This window comes from Rutilus rutilus (assembly GCF_951802725.1).
Source record: "Rutilus rutilus genome assembly, chromosome: 25".
Classification (NCBI taxonomy): domain Eukaryota; kingdom Metazoa; phylum Chordata; class Actinopteri; order Cypriniformes; family Leuciscidae; genus Rutilus; species Rutilus rutilus.
The window spans coordinates 11739393-11758613 of NC_140229.1; the positions used below are offsets into that span (position 1 = coordinate 11739393).

The 19221-nt window shown below is 38.1% G+C and overlaps 1 protein-coding gene across 2 annotated transcripts in view; it reads left to right on the forward strand.

Annotated features, from left to right (window-relative positions):
* Positions 1 to 19221, forward strand: part of pknox2 (pbx/knotted 1 homeobox 2) — a 72417-nt gene that overhangs the window by 27077 nt on the left and 26119 nt on the right. The window lies entirely within an intron of this gene.

A 19221-nucleotide genomic window follows, 5' to 3' on the forward strand; every position in this document is an offset into this window, starting at 1 on the left:
CCTTACATATTCTTCTGCCAGGCCATTAGATGGCGATGAAACTTTATAGATTGAACAGGTAATAGGCATGTGCATGATGTCATCGCTTTCAGAGATTCGCGTTTTTGTTGTTTACAGTTTACAGAAATGTGCGTTTTCAGGCACCCAACGAAAACTTGTAAACGTGTAAACGAACGGCCAAAACGCATAATAAGTTTTACGTTTTTAGTTTAAAACGGTGTTGTGTAAATTGCCCCAACTTGACTAAACAAAAACATGACAAGGTTGGCTAAGGGACTGTTTACACGACACCGTTTTCAACTAAAAACGTTATGCGTTTTGGCCATTCGTTTACACGACAATTGCATTTTGCGTTTTGGGTATCTGAAAATGCAAACTTTTGAAAACGGTCTCCGTGTAAACAACAAAAACGTGAACCTCTGAAGACAATGACGTCATGCACATGCCTATTACATGTTTAATCTATTGTGTTTCATCGCCATCTAATGGCCTGGCAGAAGAATACAGCGTTTTCAGGCGTTTTCATAGATCCATGTGAATGGGGATCGTTTTGACAATGGTGTCATCTGTACGTGGAAAACTCAAAGGAAAAACTTCTCCGTTGTAAGCATATCATTGTCATGTAAACGTAGCCTAAATGTGATAAAAACTAAAAAGAAAATTTGATACAGGACTAAGACTAAATTAAATAATAGCTGAAGTAATTAACTTTTCAGTTTTTTTCTCTCTCTCTCTCTCTCTCTCTCTCTCTCTCAAAAAATAAATAAAAAAATATAGCTATATTTCCAGTAATATAAGTTTTTGAGAAATAAGTCGAAAATAACCTGCAGGAGAAGAAAAGAACAGGAAGTAGAACTTAAATGTAACTGAGACACAGAAGAAAGGGGTCAAACATTGAAAGTTAGACCGAAAAGAGTGGTCTGGTCTGAGAAAGAGAAAGGAGAAATAGAGCAATATGATCTCAGCCAAACAGAATAGTGGTTGTCAAGTTAACAGGTCTTTCACTGTCCCCTAAAGCAAGGTGGATGGAGTCGGTCTTATCTCCTGGCTCCAGCTCCGGCCCACAGCAGTCTGGCCCATAGAGCTTCCCTCAGCCTAAAAACATCGTTTTAAATCCGAAGCTTCATTAAAAAAAATCATCCTGCAGCATCCACAATGATATTAAATATATTAAACAGGTATCCAAAAACCTGCAATGCTCATTTCAACAAACAATGAATGGAATGAATTCATTAATCACTAAACAGTTGTGACACATTTGCACACAGAATTTCAACACAAAAATCCTAAAATATACAGTTATTGGTATCATTTTATATTGGATATCATATTTCATTAAGCATGCCCATTTATTTTTACATAAAGATTATCTTCGCCGTCAACTAACACTTAAAAATAGATTTTTAAAAACACTGATCATTTACTGCAATAATACTGTTAAATATAATCTTAAGCACATTTCTAAAGGAATATCTGTATTTCATACTTTGCATTACAATATTGTGATGCCTAAATTCACTTAAAATTAATGAGTTTAGATGTTTATTTTGGTAACACTTTAGTTTAGGGTCCAATTCACTATTAACTAGTTGCTTATTAGCATGCATATTTCTAGGATATAGTACTTCTAAAGCACATATAAATGCTTTATTCTGCATATGCTTCATCCCTTAATCCTACCTCACACCTAAATTCAACAACTACCTTACTAACTATAAATGAGCAGTAATTAGGAGTTTATTGAGGCAAAAGTCAAGTTAAAAGTTAGTTAATAGTGAGAATTGGACCTTAAGTGTGACCGATTATCAGCCATGAAAATATTTATTGCCTTATCTGTATCCATCAGAAGTTGCAGTAAAATATGTATTGTCTACAACTTTTTTGAATGTTTTTATAAAAAAATAAAAAAAAGAGTATAGTATGTGGTATGGCATTCCCTGTAGTATTATGAAAACCATTTAAAAGAGCAATACAATGTATAGTTTTATTCGTCTAGTCTATATAATCTATACCATGTTCACAGCATTAAAAAGTTGCTTTGAAATCACAGATTCTCACATAATCTTGCCGTTATGAAACAGCCATTGTCCTCTGTTAAAGGCAGTTTATTTTTGAAGTCACACATTATAGCTGAATTTATAAATCTGCCACCCACAGTCCTTCTGGACGGCCCTCAGCAACCAGCTGCCTCCTGCTTGGCATTGTCTATATATTTCATACTCAAGATTGCATTTACATGAGGAGCTGACAAAGTGTTGATGAACTAAGGAGAGATACGCATTATCACCCTAGCTGGGTCGAGCAGGCACGAATAAGTTCAGCTACCGTCAGATTGACAGCAGAAGTCTGTGTATTAATATTCATTTGAGTGCTAATGGAAGTTATTTAGATGTTGTAAACATCATATGTGAGTTTAACGTGCATTGTTAATCATAGTCTACATGAATACTAATATGATTAGACAAGAGTTTAAGGGACAAAACAAGCTACATTTACACTTAAACAACGGTTTCCTGTGAGTATTCTGAGAGAGCGATGACGGAAATATGTACAGAATGATGTGCGTTTGGGGGGGGGGGGGGGGGGGAGCGAGAGTTTCCATGGCAACAGGATTCCTGTGAAAAGGTCAACGTGGAAGGCAGACTTGGAAAAGCACAAGAGGATTATTGGGGATTTAGCGGCGAGTAAAATCATTTTTTTTATTCTCTTTTTATGTATTTTTCTGTCCTATCTGAATGACGATAAAAACACTGGATATGAATAGTGCAATTATATTGCTCAAAAAAACGTCTCTCTCTCCTTTTTTATGATTTCTTGCCTTGGTCCTTTGAAGTGAAATTGAAAAGAGAAAGAGTGGTGGACGGCGGTGGTGCTCGGCTTTGTGCTTGGAGCTGATACGCACTCTTCTGCCCCCTCAATCACTTCTTCCCTCTCTTTCTCTCTCCTTCCTCCCCCCCTTCCCTTTCCACTCACTTTAATTAAGTCAGCCTCCCTGGCATGGCTGCCAAAGATAATTGGAGTGGGTTTTGGATGCCATTTACTCGAAATGTCGCCTGTTTCCTTCTTTTTTTTTCCAAAATTCCTCGTCCCTGCCACGTTCACTAATTTTCTCCCTCTCTTCTTGTCGTTTATGAGATAGGGATTAACCTGAGGTGTGCGTCGTGCAGGTGTGCTTCACAGACGGAAGACAATTTATTAGCCAACTTTGTGGGCGAAGATTCGTGTTCTTTAACTTGCTTTTAGAATTAGTTCTTACTATTTTTGGAGCACTTGGAGGAACTTTTATGGGTAACACTTTATTTTGTGTCCTTGTTACATATGTACTTGCCATAGTAATAACAGTAAATTATGCATAATTACATGCAACTAACCCTCAACCAAATCCTAATCCTACCCTAACCCTATAGTAAGTACATGTTGTTAATTAATATTACTCAGTACTTAAATATATAATAACACTGTAACAATGACACCTTAAAATAAAGTGTAACCCTTTTATGATAGGCTATATTATAATCTTAAGCAATTAGTCATGCTAACTTCATTTACATTTTCCCCCCTTTACTCTTTAGAAAAACGTTTTTTAAAGACTCCAAAAATGTATACAGGATATTTATGTATTTTTTTTAAATTGATTATCATTCTACGACAGAGCTTTTGTGCTTTTAGTGTTAAAATAAAATATAAAATGAAATAAGTGACAACATTTTGAAAAGAATAGACCTTTTACAGGAATAATGTTTTAATATTTAAAAAATAAAATAAAGTGGCCTGTTCTTATTGGGATTACCACATTTCTTTGCATAATGTATTTTTTTTTGGTAACACTTTATTTTATGATGTCATTGTTACATGTTACATGTAGTTACTATAGTAATAACTATAGATTATGCATAATTACATGCAACTAACTCTAAACCAAGCCCTAATCCTTACCCTATTGTAGTTACTTAATATTCCTCATTACTTAAATGTATAAATACAGTGTAACAAAGACACCTTAAAATAAAGTCTAACCATTTTTTTTCCTTAAAATATTATACTTTATTTAATTTAACTTTATTCTTTTTTTTTAACATGGCACTAAGACATTATATAATTAATTAGAAAATTAATTAAAAAAAATCTTTCCAGTATCATCCATGTCAAGATAAGAATTTTTATTTTAATGTGGCACTAAAACACTTTATCATTCAAATAACCATGAAATCATGAAATAAGACATTAATGGAGGGGTTAACATGAGTAAATGATAATTAACCCATTTTGGAACATTTTTTGTTGTGTAATCGATTGTCAGTCTTTTGGTTTATCGTTCCTATATAAGGAGTTATTGTTCTCTTTCAGAGAGATGATTTGCTTTTCTCAAGCTACAGAATACAAATGTAGTACAGCTCACTTTGCTGCCAATTTGTCAGGTTAATCCTTAGTTTTGTAGCCAGTCCTCTGATTTATTGCGTGTTATGAACTTTCATGTTTTATTGACGGCATCTGTTGTTTCGCAAGCCAGGTCTGGTGTTATGATGAAGTGCTGTTATGTAATCTGTAAAACTTTATACAGTACCACCCATTATAGTGTGCCTGCTCATGCCGATCTCCTGAGGCGTCAGCGTGTCACAGTTTTGGAGGTAGTGCTTGTAGTAGCGTGTGTGTTCTGGTCACAGTGTGTGGTGGCTGCAGCAGGAGTCAGCGAGTGAGGCCTCCTATCAATCATGCTGGGCTGCTGAAAAGGGCTGCGCTGGGCCGGGCCACCCATTCAGCCGGGCCACGGCAGGGGGATCCAATATCCCCCCCAGCCCTAATGTACTCCAGATGGCCAGGGCAGAGCTCTGGGGCCGGCCAGGGCCTCTCTGTACACCTCCAGAGAGACTGAGCGAGAGCGTAGAGCGATCTGTCTGCATAGCTGCGGTGTGTGTACGTTAGAGAGGAGACGTCCTGACCGTGGGGTTCCACTGGAGAGCGTTTGCTGGACTTGCGGTGTATACGCACACACACATTCTCTCGCTACGTGTCATACAAAACACCTTCGTGAGCCTCATGTAGAAGCATAGAAGGGGTTTGAAAGGAGTCAACATGTCCACAGGGGTTGCTCCAGAGGTGCGGGTTTTGTGGTAGATAAACACAGAGGTTGCTGTAAATTGTAATAATCTGTCATTTAAAATGGATTTTCTAAATTAGGGATTACAATTCTGCTCAATAATGAATTTTGATATTATATAAAAATATATATAAAATGAATAAATAATTATCAGGTAAAAAAAAAAGTTGGTCAATTTAAGTCATGATTGAGGGAGAGAAAGAGAGATAGGTCTATCTATCTATCTATCTATCTATCTATCTATCTATCTATCTATCTATCTATCTATCTATCTATCTATCTATCTATCTATCTATCTATCTATCTATCTGTCTGTTTGTCTGTCTGTCTATGACTGTCCGTCCATCCAACTATCCATCCATCCATCTCCCTACCTACCTACCTATCAAATTATGGTATGATAAATAACTGATAAATTATTATTTTTAACTGTTTTGTCTAAAATAATTATGTAAATAAAATTCTACAATAAAATAAAATAAATCATTTTCAATGCTACAAGTGAATTTAGGCATCACAATGTTATAATGCACATTATCAAACATTTATATTCATTTTGAGATTTGTTAAAGTCCCAACAGTAATCTAAATGTAAAAATCGAGGAAATTAACATGAACAGGTAAATATCCAGTATCAGCTGACAACCAATATGGTACTAATATAGAGTATCACGAATTGCTAACAAAAATGCTTTTTTGACAGATAAAACTTAATGTGCGATCACATTAGCAAAATTTGGCGGGAAATTTAGGTAGTGTCCATTGTCAATAGCGTAGCGATATATGAAGCACTGCTCACTCAAAGACCGTTTTCAAACTAAGCAGATTTCTGTTGGTGAACGCGGCAAATTCACGTGACCAACTTGAACACGAGCGAAATCTCATTGGGGAAATTTTTCACCCTCACGAGAAACTTCAGATCGCATGGATTCCAGTTGAAATGAGTGTATTTTGCTAGTGAAATTTAGCTGAGCAACAGTAAATGTGAACTGTTTAATGTATCTGATTTGTTTACACATCTAAATTTACCAACGCATTCTCATCCTAGGGCGTCATATACTGACGCTTTTGACATTTCGTCTACATCCAACGCACATGGCACCCTTTAGCGTCAATATGAGACGCAGATAGCTTTGTTCGGTTATGGGTAGGTTTAGGTCTGGGGTAGGGTTAGACCGCTAGGAGGCACCTTCTGGCCCATATCTATCTGCGTCTCATATTGACGCTAAAGGGTGCCATGTGCGTTGGATGTAGACGAAATGTCAAAAGCGTCAGTATATGAGGCCTTGGGATGAGAACGGGCTGAAATTTACACAGCAAAGGATGCAAATATGAATTAGATGTAAATGGGAGAAAGTAAAGTTTTAAAGTGTCCTCATGCACCCATTCTGCAGAGTGGATTTAAAAATGGCTGAAATGTTGCTGAATCATTATACTCGTGTGAAATAATGAAGTATTATACTCGTATAAACTGAAAGCATAATCAAAATTCGGTGTGGGGAATTCAGCAAACTTTATAAAGGATGCTTCTAATTTTAAGGGAAACTGTGGAGTGTCTTGCAGAGATTCCATGTGGGTCTAGTCATGGCATACCAGCCCCGATGATTTAGATAATGGCCCCTTTAGGTGGAAGAACGCTACCATTTTAGTAAAATAAACAGTCAGAAATTGGACTGAGGGTTATTTGAAATGTTATAGATACACCAAGGAATGTGTCTGTCTCCCTGAGGCGCACATGGAAGCTTTCATGGTAACACTATATCTAATGGAAGCCATCGGTCCGCCACAGTTGTTGATGCACCTGCGGGTTCGAAACTTGGCTCAGACCTGGAGATGGCCAGTGAGAGACTTTCCACTCAAAATAGCCTGTCATTTTATCTCTGAATATTATCGGTCTCTCTCTCTTGTTCATTCTTTCATTTTCTCCGCACCCCCCTGACATCTCATCTTCTCACCCTCTATGAGTGTATTTTGTCTTGCTCTCTCTTTCTCTGTCTCTCTTTCTCTCACTCCTCTCTTCTCCCCACTACTATCCTTTCCCCCCCACGCATGATTCTCTCTCCCTGTGGCATTGCAGAGGAAATTTAATATTGGATTGTTTGGAGTTTCCAAGGATTCCATTCGGCGTAGCTCCGGGCACTACGCAAAGACAAACATCAGCTGTTGGGGCCAAGAGCAGCAAACATCGCCTCATTATCCCACCATGCTCATTTTTGCTCCACTGGTCTTGTCTCTTGCTCTTTTCTAAGTGAATCTTTCTCCCTGTTAAACTTGCTCTTCAGGACTTTTTTGACTGTTCCTGTCAAACTCAGAAAGTGTTGAACATTGTAAACATTTTAAAGAATCTCATTATACAGTTTATAAAACATTCTAGAACTCGCTTTGGTTTGATTCTTAATACTCCATGGGTACCTTGCTCTCCCTGTGTTCCAGATCCTCTGGTGGCAGAGTTTTCTCTTTTTTTTTTTTAAGGACAAATTGTTGGACATGAAATACAGACAGATGGATAAATGAATGGACAGATAGATGGATAGGCATGTAGATGTGATTGATTGATTGATTGATTGATTGATTGATTGATTGATTGATTGATTGATTGATTGATTGATTGATTGACAGATGGATAGATAGACAGACTGATGGATGGATAGACAGTTAGAAATATCGATAAATGGATGGATGGATTGATTGATGGATGGATAGACAGACAAACAAATACACAGAGAGAAGATAGACAGGTGGACTGATCGATAGATAGGTAAATAGATAAGTAGATGGATAGATAAATAGATAGATAGATAGATAGATAGATAGATAGATAGATAGATAGATAGATAGATAGATAGATAGATAGATAGATAGATAGATAGATAGATAGATTCTCTCCCTGAATCATGACTTAAATTGACCTACTCTCTTCAACCTCCCCTTGCCAAGTGAAACATCTTGTTATTGGGTTAACATTACCTCAATGGTTTGTCTTTACCTCAGACTAGATTTAAACAGCTGCATTTCACTCACTTATCTCCACGTATACGATAAGACACTGTGAAATTTCATCGGAGCTGATAGATTATGACTCTAACCATTTAGCCATATGTCTCATCAGTGTCCAGCATGCACTGATCATCTGACCCTCCCCGCCAGGTCCTCATAGCTGGTCTGAACATACGTGCCTGCAGCAGAGTCTCCTTGCAGCGCTCTTCTGAAACTTAAACTCTTCATTAGGAATCTGCTGACAATCAGAGCAGTCAGAGAGTGTGTGTGATAATCCCCCCTCTCGTTAACCCCCCGTGGCTCTCTCTTTGAGCACACACACACGCGCTCCTGAGGTTTTCTCTTTTTTTTTAGGGAAGGGATGGAAGGGGTTTGAATCCTCTGCATGCTGATCACCCTTGCCCTAATCCTACTGCCACATTCCTGGCAAGGCCTTCTCATGCTCTGTGTCTCTCTCATAGCATAGCACATGCATAGCACCTTATTTATTATCCTCATCGCTGCAGCTGTAGTAGGGGAGACCGAAGTCACAGTGCACTCTCGTTTAAATTTTCAACATTTCAGCGTTTTTTTTCTTTCTTCATTTTCCAACTGCTGCTGTCAACATTTTGGATGCCTTTACATTTTTTTTTATTATATATATATATATATATATATAACATTTTTTTTTTTTTGATTACGTATTTCTGATTAATTAAAAGTAACCTTGAATAGCAGATGCTTACAAAGTTTGCTGGTAGCTATTTCACAATTTGATTTGTTTCAGATTCACAAGCTTTCGATTTGATTCCACTTCATTGTAATTTCAATTCAGATTTGTTTGTGACACTTATATATGTTAAAGGCCCACTGAAGTGCCTTGGAACGCGCAGCTTTGTATTATGCGTTGATGTAATTTCCACTGAAACAGGAAGCTAAGGCAGGACATATTGAATGGCTCCTCCCGAATCCGAGCTCTGATGTATACGTTGGATTCAATAGTAGAGGTGTTAATCAATTCTAGCCATTTCATTCTTAACCAACGTACAGTTGGAAAATGGAATAAAACTCAAGCGTTTGAGCAACCGAACACACATCTCCAACCCATATTGCTCCGTGACGTGTCAACGCCGGTCGCTTTGGCCAGGTGGTAGAGAGCATTTGATTGGGCAGAAGATGTGATGAGAAGCTGAAGTGATGCTTATAGACCTTATGTAGCCCTGCCCCTTTTCAGCGCTGCGCTTGTTGTCTTTTGTCTTCCGGTTTGTATTTCCACAGCGATCTTACGTATTTATGAATGAACTGCCTGTTTTAAAATCTTCCCGGTCTACTGACATTTGTTAAGACATCTGCTTTAAACATTACAATGCTCGTGATAACTTTCGTTAACTCTACAATAAGTAAATCCATTTCACCAGCTAATTACTCTTCAACAACGATGCCATAGAAATATACAGAGCGACCACTAAACCGGAAGTTCAAAGACAGTATTCTAAAGATGGCTGCACACTTGTTTTATTTTGTATTAAATTTTAAATATTATAGTAATTAATTATAATTGATAATAATTATTTTTCATATTTATAAATGTTAGATATATACATATACTGTAAATATACACACATATTGTACAGAATCCTCAGTCACTTTATTTATTTATTGAGTTCATTCAGAGCTTCTGAGTAAAAAATTATATAATTGCCCTACAGATTTTTCTTTTATGCTCGATGGCTAAAACAGGCCTGTTTCCAAGTTATATCAATCTATTCCAGTAACAGCAAGTGAGTGGAAATTGATGGACGACGTGCTAAATGGGTTAAAAACAGGCATAAGTGGCCACCGTTTCTATCGGTCAAAGAATCACTCAGCAAGCGTCCACTGAAATGACTTCTGCAGAATGATGTATTAGCACAGACTGCTTTCTGATCTCTCAACACATTTATCACAGATAGGTTCTCTGGTTTTTGCCGCATCTACCCAAAGTCTCACCAAGCAACAGAGCTGGATGCCTCGTGGTAAGATTAGGAGGTATCCATTTAAACAGCCCTGCAGATTGGGAAAGCAAGATAACGCACACACTGTCCCCTTACCCGTATCTCTGCTCAACATGAGAGCGACCAAACCGATTTGACAGCAAGCTCTTGAAGATTACCTTCACTCTCTATGAGCTCAGGTGTTCCAATTTCGGCGGAATTCCAGCCTTCAATATTCTGATTTTTATCAGCGCAGTGAGGAACTGTAACCACGGCGTGTCATCGGCAGGAACGACCGCTCACTCTTGTGTGCGCTAAAGCCATCAAGATGCGATTGCGTCCTATGCCGTTGCAACACGGTGACAGAATTATAGACATGCCCACACAAGGCACATAAAAGTTAGAATGATCTAAGAGCACTTTAAATGAAGCTATGGTCAATTTTCTAAAGATTGCCATGTTATCACATTTAATGGATGGAGTCAAGCAGTACTGAATTCTTTTGAAAGAGTGCTATTAGCTTTTGTCCCTCTCAGCTTGTCATACAGTAATACTGGTCTACGTGTTGTACGTGCACACCTCTCCTTTATCTTAACCGTTAGCCAGGAAGTGTATTGAAAATAAGCCAAAGGATATCCTTGGTTCCGTACAGTATAATCAACATTTCAGGCCACAGCTAATGTAAGTTTCCATCATATTGTCCATCTAAACTCTTGCTAAAGTTACACAAAAAGTCATGTCTATGTTTTATAAATCTGGAATTGAAAATGCAATTGTGTAGGTTCCATTCTTTCAGTACTTGTGCAGTCTATTGAGAAAATGCTAATTATAATAAAAGCTTTTAGCTATGCTAATGAGGTCATTTGCATGCGTACCATCAGGCCTCTGGGAATAGCAAAATTTCACCACACAGTAAGTTTCCGCAACACCCATTTCAGCGAAGACTTTAATCTAATTTTAAAAAGCAGGACACTTTGGAATTATTTCTAGATCTACCATATCCAAACAATCATTACCATAAATACAAAGGCAAGTGAAATTGCAGATAGATTGGATGAATGGTGAATGAAGATTCTGAATGTCTCAGACACAAAGGGTGTGTTCCAAATCACATACACACAATCACAGAATGCAAATTTTCTCAGAGAATTTCTCTGCGTAACCTTTTAAATTTTGTAAAATTGTCGGGTGTACAAGCAGTGTGCACTGTGTGGAATACTGTATTCTACAATGCAATGTGCTGGATTTGACCTTCCATTTCATTAGTAAAATGAACTGCATTATTATTATTTTTTTTTATCATACAATATAAATCAATGGGCTCCAAAACAACATTGGACCCCATTTACGTTCATCACATGGAAATAATCTTCCTTTGTGTTTCTCATAAGAGGAAAGCCAAACAGGTTTGTAAATGATGACCATGATTTTCATTTTTGGGTGAACTGTTTAAACCAAATGGAAAGCCATAATTTGAACATGTATGAGACACACGCAGAGAGAGATTTGAGCTCATGAATATCAGAGATGAATCCTCCACCTGTGGTTCCTACAGGTTAATGAGCAGTGCTGGGACGCTGAGTCTCCCAAGCTGTTTTACACTGTTGTGTGTGTGTGTGTCTGTATGCAATAGCAGCGTGTTGCCTGAAGGTGTATAGCCATGGGGTGTATGTTTGTATGTTGTAAATTCGTGTGTGTGTGTGTGTGTGGCCTGAGAACCTGGTCTGGAGTTTTCCGTCCCCACGCTGGGGTTCTGCTCCGACACACTGCCCTTTTCCCTTCTTCATTAATCAAACCCCATATCTCCATCCTTTTTCTTTCCCAGCGCACACTTGCACGCGCTCAGAACGCATTGCAAATCTACCGACGGAAGGATCTCTAATGTAGCAAATGTATTCAGGTGGGCCGCTTTTATATATTCACTTTGGAGAAGCCCTGACTCAGGACATTAAGATTCATGATATTTGGGCATTTGTGACACACGCGCACTGTTTAAAATTATTCATTGCATTCCCTGCAGCATCTGTGAATGACAAACTTCCACACAGGATACATAGAAAAAGAGCCAGGAAAATCTCAATCAGATACACTTTTTGGCACTGGCACACGCTTGCTTTGAAGATCAACAATTCCTCAGGTTAGGCACAGAGGACAGTGCAGGAGTTTACAATGAAGTCTTTCGCTATTGATTCATACTAATCATTCATTTTACAGCTGTAGTGTGCCATTTTTGATGGTTAAATACTTTATATACAAGCTTAATATGCAGAGACAACTATAAGAAAGTCATTCGCAGGTTGATTCCCCTGAGAAGTATAGACACTGGTGTACTTTCAAAACATTGTTTGTTTGAGCCTGACCTGCCCAACAACAGCAGCATTGATTCAACCAATGGCGTGGGTTTGGGGCGGGGCTCTCGCTTTGATAGACGAAATTACTAATGAAAATGTTCATTTTTGTCAATGATAACAATTACGAACAATGTGCATCGTAGTGATAATTACAATTTTAATTCAAACATACTGAAAAAATAGCACTAATGTTAACATGACAGAATACGATTGTTTCACAGTCCAATCATAGTCACAAAGTTAAACTAGCGTTCAAAATTTGGGGTCGGTTCAATATGGATGCATTAGATAGATCAAAAGTGACAGTAAAGACATTTATAATGTTACAATTTTATTTTTATTTTTTTAATAAATGCTGTTCAAAATATCTATTCATCATATAATCCTAAAAATATCAAGTAGCACAACTCTTTTCAACACTGATAAGATGTTTCTTTAGCACCAAATCAACATATTAGAAGGATCATGTGACACTGGAGACTGAAGGATTGGCTGTTTGAGAATTTAGCTTTGCCATCACAGTATAAATTGCATTTTAAATTGTATTTCACATTCCAGTTTTACTGTATTTTTGATCAAATAATTTCACTCTTTGAGTCACAGAGTCTTCTTTAAAAAAAAAAAACATTAAAACATCTTACCAACCTCAAACTTCTTAACTATATCATGTGCTAGTCAGTATGTATAACACATGTTTTTGTGGAGTAAAATTAGATACCAATTTAGTGAAAAAATAAATGAATATGACATGAAATATTGAGTACATTTAAAGGTTAGTTTTGTCAAAAGACAAAAACTAGTGTACTGAGTCCATGCATAATTGGTTCGTGACACCAGTGGCACAGAAAACACTTCACCTACAGTATAAATGAAACGATCTATGTAGTTGTTTTCGAAACGGTGTCCAGTGGCGTGCCACGTTGGAAGTGTCTCAAGAGAAAGTGAAGATCTGTTGTTTCTTCAGTCTGCCAGCTTGCCTGGTAAACAGATATATAAAACACCCTCTTCCCAGATGTGAGGGCTAGCTGTGAGACGCACGGGGAGACTATGCGGATGATGATGAATGGGGTCTATAAACCACGAACCACTTCCTCCTGTACTTCAGAGCTCACCTGTTTCTGCTTAACGTGGGAAAAAAAAAACTGCTGCTCTTTCTCTGCACCGGCTCACACGCTGAGTCCTCCGTGGCCCGTCCACAAAGGATGTTTCCAACTAAGAGGAAGTCACACATCTTTGATCCTTCTGCATTGTGCACAAGGATGCGTGTCCCGGACCGAGAGATTCAATACATAGTCATTCCCCGCCATTTGTTTGTAGCAGATAGCAAGAGTAGTTGCAGATGTTTGGCTAGATGCCACGACACAATTATAAATGCACAGTTAAAGCTGGAGTTTTTAAATATATATAAACTGTGTTAAGTACAAGTTAAGTAATGAATTATTAATGTTAATATAAACATACGGTAATGTTTAAGTCTTAAATTTTTTTTAATGATCTAAGCGCATGGCGCAAGCGCACTTAGGGCGTGTCCGAATCCACTTTTGCTTGTTTAACGACAGGAAAAATGGTCGGTTGTCCCTATTCTCTTAATGAGTAATGGGTTTGTTTTGAGCATAACGTGCAATAAACCAATCAGAGTCTCATCTCCCATTCCCTTTAAAAGCCAGTTGCACTCGCGCCATGGCGGATTCGCTATTTACATGGCGGAATTTGCAAGCGTTGTGGCCCGCCTATTGGTGCATATTACTAACACGCTCTTTAAATAAACCAAAAATACTGCGCCATTGACTTAAGAGCAGGTTTTAGTTGGTCAATGGTGCAGTCTATTTCAGTTGCCTCAAAATAGCAACGCGCCAACAATGCACCTGAACACACCTCGTTTTCAGACCAGCACGCCCATGGGTGCACAAGTGGGCGCAAATGCATTTGCTATTTAAACAACGTGGCGCAGAACGTAAAAATGATAACTGCGTCGGGCTGAAACTAGTAAAAAACACTTGCGTCGCGCCTGGCTGCTAACACTTACATGCTGACACAAAGAGTTTGTGACAGTGACATGATAATTTCCCAATACTGCTGTATATAGGCTACTTTCAGTTCACAAATTAGTATGCAGACTTTGTCATTACTAAACATCCTCTCCGACATTGTTCTATTAGCCTCGTCAGTAGCAGCTTTCCGTCAGGTGGCTGTGTTAATTATCAACTGATCAAACAGTCAAACGATTATGGGTGAGGGGTCTGGTGAAGCAGTATTGATGGGTAGAGGGCTAACATTTGAACTCTCCATTTTTCCCAGACACACACCAGACATGTTCAATACATCCCCACTTTACTTTCCATTTCCCCAGCCTTTAAATGCTCTCCCTGCCAGCTGTAATTATGAGTTCAAATCAGGAAGTTACAGGCTGCTGCTTTGTATGACTTACAATTGCACATTTCTCATGAAACACTGTAATTTAAAAACGTCCTACTTTTTATGGCAATTAACTTGGTTCTATTTAATTTCTGCTTTATCAAGAATATTGTTTTTTGTTAAAAAAAATGCTCATTTAGTATTTTTTAGCTTTATCTTTCATGTAGTTTTATTATCTTTTTGATGCACTTTTGAAAATGTGTTTGATTAAAAAATAAAATTCTAACTTTAAGTTATTTTTTGTTTGGTATAGGTATAAATGATATTCATATTGTCATCATAGTCCGCCATTGTTGATACGCTGGAGCAGAATGGCGTCTAAGCGATTGTGGTGTTCTGTTCTTGGGTGTAATAACGAACACAGCAGTCATTTTGATGTTCCTAAATCCGAACCGCTGAAGACGCAGTGGCTGAGTTTTGTTTTCGAAGGGAATATTCCCCACGATCAACGTCAATGCTTTCATGTTTGCGCAAATCATTTCTCACCACACTGCTTTATAAACGAGAACATTGAAAAGGTATTAGCTCCTGTCTGAGTATGTGTTGTTTATGTGCCTAATGACTGTCATAGTCTCACAGACTGGTTATTTTTTAAACAGATCAGTAAAATTTTTGTGCTTCAGCCCTGACAGTTGTACCTAACACTGCATAGATAACGTTACGCATCACTGACAAGCCTACATTTACCGAAAAAAAGTTTTTCATGACCATTAGCTGTAACATCAGTCTGTCAATGAACTAACGTATACATCAGTAACGTTAAACACATAGCGTTCGTATCTCACCACTCTACCCTGCCAGTACATACAAAGATAGATCAAAGTGACATTACGTTAACCAACCATTCAGAAACGTCCTGTTCCAGCCTTAATTGTCGAACTTCTTCGGGGCCGTCATCACCGACTCCGGTTCAAATTGATACGGTTGCACAAATGTGTCCTCAGAGACTACCGCTGCCATTCTTTCTTCAAAATATACCCTCAGCTGTTGTCGAGGCAACACTCCACGTGTGTTGTGTCAAAACGCCCCACAGAACAGAGGGGCGGGTTGAGCAAAGCTCATTATCATTTAAAGACACATGCACTTAAATGGCGTGCTGAAAACAGCTGTTTTTGACCAGGTAAAATGAGTGTTTTTTTACAATACTAATGAGAATTTTTAATTAAAGTATATTACAAACTTTTCATTTAGACCCTAAAGAATCATATTAACTTGACAAAAATGGCATTATATGACCCCTTTAACCATTTTAATCACAAATCACTGGTCAATAAATTAGCAAAAATGGAATAGCCTTCCCCAACTTGTAGGCAGCTTTTTACAGGAAGAAGAGTTAAACAGTGCATGAATAGTTGAAAAATGTCTTCCAGTTCGTTTGAGTTTAATGTGAGACCAATCTATATATTCACTATAGGGTTCAAATCTGGACTCCGACCAGGCCAAAACATGAGCCTGATGGACTTGTTCTCAAGCCACTCATTGGTTATCTTTGCAATTTGGGCAGGAGCATTGTCTTGTTGAGAAATAACATCTGATCATTCCTCTTTCGACAACAACTTTTCATTTTTGGGAAGCAAGCCATTCTACAAGATTCTTCTGTACTCCAAAGCATTAAATTAAGACAAGTAAAAGTTTAGTGTTTTGGGCTTGGCCCCTTTTTATTTTTTTTGCCCATGCAGGAGTGTATACAACATAAACATACAGTACCATTCAAAAGTTGGGGGTCAGTAAGATTATTTTAAGAAATTAATATTTATATTCCGCAAGGATTCCGCAAAAGTGACAGTAAAGACATGAAGACTGGAATTATGTTATGGCTGCTGAAAATCCAGCTTTGCTGTTTTCAGTTGGCATTTTTTCCTATTTTCCCTTTTGGGCCGAAAAATGAAAATGTGTCTAGAGTAACATCCTGATCTCTCATTCAAAGGTTTCATGCCTTTCTTATAGCTTCATGTGTTCTGCCTTACTACACACAAGGCTAAAAGTGCATGTCCGGACGTATACGCAGCTGTTCAGGAGCATGACGGGAAGAATTTCCGACTGTATATCAATGAACAGATCAATGTGTTTATATCGACTGATGGATTGAAATCAATACCCGGTATGTTAAGTCAGAAGGTGTGATGATGTGTTTTAAAGAGCAGGCCAGAAGGCTTAATCAGTGCACGCCCTTCGCCCGCAGAGACTTCGGAGGTTTCTTTGCTCATTATAAAGTATGTGTGTGTGTGTCCATGTCTGCAAACACAGGTTTGTGGATAGAGCTGTTACCTAGTGTACACGGTGTGTACGCATTATTATTAGGATGCTGCGGTGGGTACCACCCCACTCCAGGGACCAAGACTTGAGAGGCCCCCTTAAAATACCGTGCAATAATTGGAATTGCTTTATCTTTAGTCTCATCAATTAATGTGCAATTTTCCATTTAATTACCAACTCGCTCTCAAAATTTGTAATTAAAATGAGGCGAGATAACAGTGAAGATGCCTTTCGGCTGATAGCACTTGGAATGAGAACACAAGCGCGGTCTGTAATCAGTATACAAATCACACACACACAACGTTCTCAATTTGTATGATTTGGACGAGCTTCATAAAATATGCAACGCCAAGCTAGAATCTAATTTGTGCTTGGAAAATTCCTCACGTTTCCACGAAGTCCAACACGAAATGGTCCGAGTGCAGTGGTGCTGATGGTTTTTAAGATCATGATAACCCAAAACCCAGTGTATGTGTGTGTGTGTGTGTGAGAGAGAGAGAGAGAGAGAGAGAGAGAGAGAGAGAGTGTGTGTGTGTGTGTGTGTGTGTGTGTGTGTGTGTGTGTGTGTGTGTGTTTATGAGCTCTCCGTAAAATAGCTGCTTGGTTTGCTTTGGCCCCTTCCATTTTCCACATGCTCCTGCCAACCTGAAGATGAGCTGTGAGGGGAAAAAAAACGATCTTTCCTGTTTTCCCGCACAAACTGTTGTCTGTCTGCTGTCTGAGGAAGGTTACATCCTGTCTGCCATCTGACAAACTTGGCTTCTGTACTGTATTCTGCTCTATGTCTCCTTGATTTTCCCACAATCCTCTTGACAATCCTCTTGTTCTGCTGTCCACAGAATTATTTACGCATATGTGCTCATTTAAACATGATTCTGTATCTTTAAGATTTCAAGCTGTTAAGATATAGACAGAGCTAACAAGATGTTCTCAAGAGAGAAAATGACTATTTATAAAGCTCAGAAAGAACTTTATAGGTCACGTTTTAAATGAGTGATTTATGTCTCGTGTAATTACCGAATGGAGCAGAGGTCCCACCCACATTAACTCGGGAGATGTGATTGTACTGTTCTTTCAGAGTAATTATATATGATTTCTTATGTATTTTTAGTATTCTTTGCGATTGCTTCTGCTTCTTACATCTGTGGGCTGCTACTAAAAGCCTGTGGAGCTCAATGGTGGGCTGAAGACCGTGAATTGGTGGGGTCAAACTGTCTGAAATTATACTTTTAATGATTCGGGTGTGATTTCATAAGTTTCCGTAACAAAAGACTCAACGAGTTTAACACTGAATATACTTCTATATGCTTCATGTGTTTGGATGGCACTAAATCTTATTTTGAATGCACTTAGATAGATGTGAAAAATAATATCCAACATTTATAATGTTATATAAGTGTATATATAACAAGAAAGCTAGGGTTGCAGTTATTCTTGCTTATTTATTTATTTATTTGTTTGTTTATATATAAAAAAAAAAATTCTCCTCCAGAATTATTGGTACTGACAAGTTATCACGGATCAGAAAGAGTAAAGAACATTTGTGTGATACTTGATCAAACTTGACTCAGAAACGGGGTTCAGGGGTCCTTGTGTGGTAACAAGGGGCCAATTATCTGTAGTCAGGGTTTCCCACAGTGCCTCATCCCTGGGGTCCAGGCTTCTCTTGCTCAGTGTCAATTACTCTTCTGACAACAGAGCTAACGAGCCACTGATTGGCCTGCTGGGGTCGTCATGTTTATCTCAGGAAAACACTAACTCATCATGTACCTGCACCTCAAGGTGCTTATTTTGTTTTCTGGACAGACGTAGGCTACTGCAAACTTAGATTGTGTTGGATTGTAAGACTCGCTCTGACTTGTTACTAATGCCTTTATGGATTCAGTAACATTATTCATATATATTATATTATTTATGCACTTCTTTTGTGTACAGAATTGCATTAAATGGACACTATGTATTTTATACTTTACATTTTTTGCCTTTAGGTTTGTAATTCAAAAGACTTCGATTACAAATAGAGTTTGTATGCAGACCTTGATTTAATCGCTGGCCTCAAAATTATTGTTTAGTTTAGTTTAGTTTAAAAACAACTCAACTTATTAATTTCTTCCAACATTGTATCAAAGTTTGTTTCAGTTTAAGTACAGCA